Source organism: Nicotiana tabacum, chromosome 3 (assembly GCF_000715075.1).
Source record: "Nicotiana tabacum cultivar K326 chromosome 3, ASM71507v2, whole genome shotgun sequence".
NCBI classification, from domain to species: domain Eukaryota; kingdom Viridiplantae; phylum Streptophyta; class Magnoliopsida; order Solanales; family Solanaceae; genus Nicotiana; species Nicotiana tabacum.
The window spans coordinates 129,690,255-129,698,821 of record NC_134082.1 but is presented as its reverse complement, the minus strand read 5'-3'; the positions used below and the strand labels follow the sequence as shown (position 1 = coordinate 129,698,821).

The following is an 8,567-nucleotide window of genomic DNA, read 5'->3' as shown; positions in this document are numbered from 1 at the left end:
ATAAGAGAGCCACTCAATTCATCAAGTAAGTCATCAAGCCTAGGTATAGGGTGACGATACTTTACCGTAATTTTATTGATAGCCCTACAATCAACGCACATACTCCAACTTCCATCTTTCTTTGGCACTAGGATCACGAGCACGACACAAGGACTCAAACTTTCCCTTACAAATCCCATCTCAATAAGGTCATCAACTTTCTTTTGCAACTCTTTTGTAGCCTCCGGATTGCTCCTATATGCCGCTTGATTTGGAATTTAAGATCCCGAAACAAAGTCAATTTGATGCTCTATTCCCCTCAAAGGTGGTAGTTCCCTTGGTAACTCTTCGGGAAAGACATGTTCATAACCTTGCAAAAGAGTAAAAACTTCACTAGGTACAAAAGTGGTTAGCTTGTTAGTTAGTGAAAAAACAATCTTTATGCATAAGAAAACGGTTATCCTCAATCTCTCTCGAAGGATCTTGATAACTAGCTAACAAACTGACAATTTCTTTCCCACTAGGCTCACTCTTATTTTGTAAAAGTGAAACATTTCCCTCATTTTCCTTCCTTTTCACTTTTTCTCTATCTTGAAGTGACACTTTCTTACTTTTTTCCTCTATTGAAGTATCACTCTTCTCACTTTTCTCTCCCTCTTGCTCACTCCTTGCCTTTTCCTTCAATTCTCTCATTTATTTTGTAATCTTTACTCACTTGAAATGGTGTCCAAGGTAAAAGAGTAAATTTATGTCCATTTTTAACAAGAGAGTACTTATTAGTTCTTTCATCATACTTTGTTTCTCTATCATATTGCCAAGGTCGGCCTAGAAGCAAATGACAAGCTTGCATTGGCACTACATCACACCAAACTTCATCATGATACTTTATGATCTTGAACTTTATCAATAATAGCTTTGTCACTTTGAGCTCCCCACACTTATTTAACCATTGTAGTCTATATGGTGTAGGATGCTTCCTTATAGGCAAATTCACTTGCTCTACCAAATACGCACTCGCCACATTTGCACAACTTCCACTATCAATTATCATTGAGCAAACATCTCCCATAATCTTGCATCTAGCATGAAAAAGATTCTCCCTTTGATCTAGTTCTTCCTTATCAAGTGCACCCATAAGTCTTCTTACTACCAAGTAGCTCTTCGGGTCTTCTTCTTCACACTTTCCCTGGTCTCTTTCACTTTCCTCTTCAACATCCTCACCATGGTTACTATCTCCCGTTTGATATCCTCCATCTTTCATTGCAATGATAACTCTCCGGTTTGGACAATGTCTCATGTAATGACCAAGGCCATGTCACTTATGGCACCTAATATTAGTAGAAGACTTGCATTGAGCATTATTTCCTCCTTCTTTAGCCTCCACCGTAGATTTGGATTTTTCAACTTGATTTTTGAAATCTTGTTTAGTCTCTTTAGGCTTGTCCTAATGGCTTGAAGATTTCCAAGTCTCTTTTTCCTTGCTCCATGAAGAAGTAGTGCTCTTGGACTTGTAGCTTTTCTCACCGTTAAGCCCCTTTTCAACTCTCAAAGCCACTTGGCAAGCATCCTCTAAGTAATCATACTTGTGCAACCTCATAGGAGAAGAAATTTCCTTGTTCAACCCCGCAAGGAATCTTGGAACAATAAGGTCCTCTCTATCATGAAAGTTGGCTCGCAACCTTGTCTTCTCAAACTCTTCAAAAAATTCATAAACATTCTTACTACCTTGCCTCAAAGTGTATAATTTTGAAAGAATGTCTTCTTGAAATTAATCAGGTACAAAACTTTTATTCATGGCACCTTTCATTTCATCCCAAGTAGTAATAGGATCAAGTAGTCATTGTTACATTTGCCTCTTGTAATATTCCCACCAAGTAGAGGCAAATCCCTCAAATCGGGTGATGGCATACTTGATCTTCATGGAGTTAGGCACATTGTTAACTTGGAATATGTTTTCAGTCGTGATTACCCAATTCAAGTATTCTTCCGGGTCAATACTTCCTTTGAAAGGTGGATGAGTGATCTTGATGGTGTTCAACCCTCTTTCATGCTCATCATTGTTGTATCTTGGTTGTCGATAACCTTGCCAAGTTTGTTGCCTCGTTGCTTCTTGAGCATGATCTTCTTCTTCCTCAAGATTGATATGCTCTTCTTGTGGTGGTTGACGATTTTTTGGATTGACCCTCCTTTGTTGCATATGGAATCCCTCTTTGTGCATAAATATCTTGAGCATGGATCTCTTGTTGCATTAGATTATGATCCAAAGGAGTAGAAGGAGTTGATTGTTGATGTGGGAGAGTTCCACTCACAAAAGAGTTCACTTTTTCCTCTTGAATTTGCATCCTATTCTCTATTTTTGAGAACCTTAGTGTATGCACTCAAGTTGTATGTCACTCAATCACTCATGTTTCACTCTTGAAAATTGGATTTTAATTCCCTCTTTTAATATCATGATGGTAGGATATAATCTCGTATTTTAGTCGCTTATTGCACTCGAATTTACTGTACTTTAATTGAGTTTGAGCTTTAATCGCTAGTGTGTTTGCACTAATCGTGTGTTTTATGCCTTGTAAGAGTGATTCTGAGTGATGTAGATGTTATGGAGCTAATTCGAGCTATTTGGATCTTTGAATTCTGAGTAAAAGCCCTAAGGATTAAGTCGGGATTGCGTTCGGGGGTCGAGAACTACATCTAGATATAAAAAAGTCAAGAAAAAGCTGGACTCTGAGAAAACAACAAATGTGCGGCGCGTGGCGCGCGATGCCTGTACATTTCTGCTGCCTGTTGAAAGTTCAAACTCCCTGATAAACTCCACAAGCACCCTGTGTGGTGTGTCGCCCTATGCGGCATGCCTGTGCATTGTTTACAGAGCCACAATCCAATTTCGGCTAGGAGAAGGTGGTTTTGTCTAGGCCCGACCCTACTTAGTATAAATACATGTAAAAATATTATTTTTGGGACTTTTGATACATCTTAGACTAAGGAAGCTAAGGAGTAGGTGGAGAAGCAAAAGCACAAGGATTTCATCATTCAATCCTCACTCAAGACATGAGTTTGGATCGTTTATGTTTTCCTTTAACTTAAACATATTTGTGATGAATTGCTCCATGTCTATAGACTAGTTCTCTTTAGGATTTGATGAATTTGGTGTATTGATCTTTGTTTGTGGGTATTATCTCTAGTTTTATGTATTGAATCGTTTTGGATGTTTTAGTCGTTGCATCTATATTCACTTGTTTATGTAAATGAGAGAGGTATAATTTGTAATATTTTTACATTCTATTTTGTTGGTTGAATTCATTAATTCTTCTTAGTAATCGGAAGAGGTTATTTGAATTATTGATTAAACCTAGTTAGGAGGATAATCGAGAGAGGTTCTCCTAAAGACCAATCCACTACGAATTCTTTCATATCTTCACCGAGCTTAAATTGGTTCATCTTGTGAGATTGAGACTTAATCGAGAGAGGAGTTTCTACTAAACGTTTGAACTAATAATCAAGAGAATTCGAGAGACTCACTTGAACATTAGAAGTAAATTAACTAGAGTTAGATCCCAAACAATTATCTTGCACCTATCCTATCAAACCTTATCTTCTCCCAATTGATAACCTTCTTTGCTCATTACTTGCGTCGATTGTCATTAATCAATAGTTTAGACTCTTAGTAAGATTTAGTTTTAATCATACAAATCTCAATTGTTGATCGATAGCAATCTAACTACAAATTACAATAATACTGTTTAACTCCAATTCATGTAGATACGATATTATATTATACAATATTTGACTAGCGAGCATATTTAAGTGTGTGTTTTGTGCTCGTCAAATTTTGGCACCGTTGTCGGGAATTGACAATTAATTGTGTTTGAAATAGTTTGTAGTGCTAATTCAGGAATTTTATTTTTCCTTTTTATGATTGATGTTCTTTGACTGGGTGCATGTGACAGGTTAGATTGGTGCACGACACGATCTTCTGGGAAGGAAGTGTTGCCATACAAACCTGAAATCGAGAAATAACTGTGACAGTTGAGGAAGGAAGGAAATCTCCCCGAGAATTTAGAGAAGGTCGGGCAATCCTCAACCAAAGAAACTATGGTTGAAGATGATGATAATGTGGGATTGGCTGTAAGAGAGGTAGCCCGACAAAGAGAAAAAGCTGCAAGGGATGCTGAGGAAGCAGCTCTTAGAGATGCTTAGATTATCAATGAGGAGGAGAGAGCTCAGAGAATTGCTCAGAATCAACCTTTGGTTCCAGAACAGTTCGGAAACATAGCTCCCGGTGCTGGGAGAACACTTGGTGATTATGCTAGACCGGTATACAACCAAGGGTTATCAAGTGTGAGACCACCCCTAGTTGTATACAACCAAGGGTTATCAAGTGTGAGACCACCTCCAGTTGCAACTAACAATTTCGAGTTGAAGCAAGGGTTGCTTCAAACCCTTCAGAATTGCAGTGTCTTTAGAGGAAAGCAAAACAAAGATCTAAACAACCATCTAATGGACTTTGAGGAGATTATGAACACCTTTCAATATAATGGTGTGTCACAAGATGCAGTTTACTTAAGGGCATTCCCCTTCACACTCAAAGATGATACAAAACATTGGCTTCGAAGCTTGCCTAATGGATCGATTCGAACATGGGGTGAGATGACCAGAAAATTTCTTGATAAATATTTCTCATCAGCTAAGACATGCAAGTTTAGAAGAGAAATCCATAACTTCTACCAGAATGAGACTGAAACTGTTTTTGAAGCTTGGGAGAGGTTTAAGGAGATAGTGCGAAAGTGTCAACATAGCGGAATTGAAGGGATGGATTGACACCGGCCTCACGTAGAATGTTGAGCAATGCAGTTGGAGGCCCGTTGGTGAAAAAGACTCTAGATGAGATAATCACAATTCTAGATGAGTTGTCTGAAGATGCTAATTTGTAGCCCTTTTAGATTTCTAAAAGAAGAAGATCAACTGGTGTTCACCAAGTTGATGCTAACACATTTGTGTAGGTACAACTTGATGACATGGCCAAAGAAATAAGGAAGTTGTCCTTAGCCTCAATACACAGTGAGCCTCATGCAGCATGTGATATATGTGGAAGAGGACACCCTACTCATGAGTGTCAAGAATCAATTGAGGAAGTTGATGTTGTGGGTAATTATAACTTCAATGCAATGGGTCAGAAGCACCCCTGTTTTTCATGGAGTTCACCCAAATCAGTCTAGGTTAGAAGATCTAATGAAATCCTTCATTTTCAAGACATATGATAGATTAGATGCTCATGGTGCAGCTATCAAAGAACTTGGTATAGGTTTGCGAAACTTGAAGAGCCAAGTGGGACAAATTGCAACTATATTGTCTGAGAGAATCCCTAGTACTCTGCCTGCTAAAACTGAGAAGAATCCCAAAGAAACAGTGAATGTTTTGACCTTGAGAATCGGGCAAGTGTTGAAAGATCTCACTCCAATCCTAAAAGAGGTTGTACTTGAAAAAGAAAGTGGGGATCAGTGATTGGTGCCAACCCTGCTATACTACAAAGTAGCGAGAGTGGTCGAAGTAACTTTTACCCGAGAAGGTCGGGATCGATTTCCACAGGGAGTTAAAAATGAGAATTGGGTTTCTATCTAAACTAGAGATGCGTAATTGCTCTTAATTGCACTTCTAATCATAGTTGGTCTTTTGATTACTTCTAATATTATGTTAATGGGATGCTAAATTAAGCTAAGAGTGAAATTCTTGAGGGTTATCTAAATAGTTAAGAAGGTACTAGGGAAGTGAATTTCTCCTAGGTGGATACTTGACGGGGTTCTCGAGGCTAAGACTAGGTTGTCATGTTGGGGATTACGATATAATCAATGCACTGAACTTCTCACTCTATACCTCTCGGTAGTTTCAGTGATTTTTCCCTAATTGACTTTCTCAAGACCAATTGAGTATGATAATTTGTGCAAGCAATTTAGGTTCAAGTTGGGTATTACTATCTCTAGGTTTAACCCCTTAATTGGGGCTATCAATCTCTTGAATACACCCCAACTCCTTGTTGGATTAATTTTTCTAGACTCAAGTTCTCTTTCTCAAGAAGAACCCAAGTCAAATAGGCACAAATTAGTATTTGCAACCACTAATTCAACATTAAAACCATAAATTAGTCCAAATATCAAACATCCATAGACATTCAAGCCTTAAAACACAAGACCCATCAAATACCCACACTAGGGTTGAGCCACAACCCTAACTAATGGGTCTAACTACTCATGATAATATAAGAAAACAAAGAAATAGATGAATAAAAACCCATAATATTTAATTATAAGCTAATACTTGAAGATTCAATGATAAAACTATTCTAAAATTACTCAAAATGGGTAAGAAAAACTGTTCATGAGCGCAGTTGGAAGTTAAAATACAGCCGATGACCTAAAAATGAGAAAAGAAATTATTTATACTAGCCCAAATTTTTTGGACAAAAATACCCCGTGGGGGTAGTGCGGTCCACACAAAATCGAGTGCGACCGCAATAAGGCTTCTTGGTTTTAATCTCTGCTTTCTAAACTTGGCCACCATGGGCCGCACAAAATATACCTCGGCCGTGGTGGCTTCTGTTGCGGTCCGCACAAAAAGGACCGCAGACCGAATTGGTGTCAACCTCAAAAGCCCCAACTCTCTGACTCCAGCTTTGCGGACCACACAATATCGAGTGCGGCTGTGATGAAGCCAATGTGGTCTGCAGAAACTGCTTTGCGGCCGCATTGCTTGAGTGTCTGAAATGAGAACCTCTCTGAACTTCCTCACTGCGGACCGCACAGAATGGAGTGCGGCCGCATTGGACCTGTTGCACTGTGCTTGGACTTGTTCTTGGTACTTGTGCATGTTTCACTCCTTTTTGAGTTGATTTTGACTAATTGTCACCTTGTTGACCAAACCCTGCAAACAAGTACAACATGTAAGCCTTTGGGACTATTTTGTACACATTTTTAATCAAAACGCAAGTAAGAAGGAGTGTAAAATGAACCATAATCCCTAGTTATCACTCTCCCACTCTTAAGCTTTTGCTTGTCCTCAAGCAAACAAAATAAGACCCACCCCTTAAGAGTAAATCCAAGAAAATTCAACTAACCTAAAGTGACCGCATCTAGCATCAATTGGGACTAACAATTGCCCTCAATTCAAATGAATCATTAACAACATTCATTCTTTCAAGCATCATGGTTTTAGCGCGACACAAGAGCATCAAAAGTTGACTCAACTCATCAAAGAAGCTCTTTCTACTACTTTGGTCATTGTGGAACCCAAACTCATACATCCTCAACTCTCCCTAAGCAAACCTCACCTTTAAGATTGTAGCACTCAGAACGAGGATAGTGGAAACACGCTTATCTCTCTCAAAGAAAGGTCACAAGTCCTGCTCTAACTACCACAAGCTTACCCCTTATGTGAGTCACCACTAATGTAAGCTTCATTCAACTCAAAATCATATAGGGCTTTTATGGAGATATAGTGAAAGCTTTTGGTTAGGGTAGGAAATGTTTGGTCTAAGTAAGTTCCATCTTCCCTTTAGCATTTCATTTGCTTCATTTTGGCACACATTCACTTGACTTTTTAAGTTATTTGCTTCTTTCCTAGGGGGTTAGAGAGACACACTGTCACTCTTTCTTGTTCATTTCAAACTTTTTCTCCTTTCTCAACTCTCCACACCTTTTATCTCTTTGCTTTTATTGAATCCCTTCATTCTCTTCTACATTGAACATTCTTTTTGTCTTTTTGATTTTCTTTCTTTTTTATTGCCTTTCTTTTTCTTCATTTTGTATCTTTTACCACTTTGTTGCATTCCTCGTCTCTCCCCCCAAACTTCTGCTTTTGCCTTGGGCTAAGGAAAGATCGGGTGCCAAGAGAGGGTATTTTTAGAACGAGTAAAGGCTTGTATCGTTGTTCTTGAAAGAAAAAGGTCTATGGCTCAAAAGGGTTGACTAGGGATATTATCATTGGTAGGCTATGAAGTATTCAAGATAACATTCGGATCAAGGAGAGCCTATAATCACATCTCAAGTCAAATTACACTTAGGATTTCGCCTAGACAAACATTCAGGACAAGTTCTAGACTAATGGTTCGGGATTTGGAATTGCAATTCAAATTCTCACCACGCAAGCTATGGGATTTCTCAAGAAACAGAGTCGGGGGCCCACAACAACCTCAGCTAAGATTTGAGCAACACAATGGTCCCGAAAAATCACTTGATAATTATCAGCCAACACAAGAGTCTCAAGGTCACCACTTTCACCATCCTATACACAACAATTTGTTTTTGATCATAGGATCAAAGGCAAATATGTTAGGCCCAAGTGAAGCTTTGCTTGAGGCACCCTTACCAACTAGCTACTAAAAAGCAAAAAGAAAACATACTCAAACCTTTAAGAAGGTTGTCATGCCATCCATCATCGGGGCGAGCCACCCGGTTCGCACAAATTCCACCTTTGGAAAGAACCGTGACATTAAGAAAACCAAAGGCTTATTGCAAAAACTCAAACAAGAAGCTACAAACATAAAATAAGAAGTTATGAAAGGAAAAATGTGAAAAGTAAAATGAATATATATAAGA

General features: G+C 38.6%; 1 non-coding gene across 1 annotated transcript; it reads right to left on the bottom strand.

Annotated features, from left to right (window-relative positions):
• Positions 1-4,674: 4,674 nt before the first annotated feature.
• On the bottom strand, positions 4,675-4,781 carry LOC142179664 (small nucleolar RNA R71). Its single transcript, XR_012708209.1, has one exon. It is a non-coding gene; the product is annotated as a small nucleolar RNA R71 (small nucleolar RNA).
• Between the last annotated feature and the right edge of the window lie 3,786 nt (positions 4,782-8,567).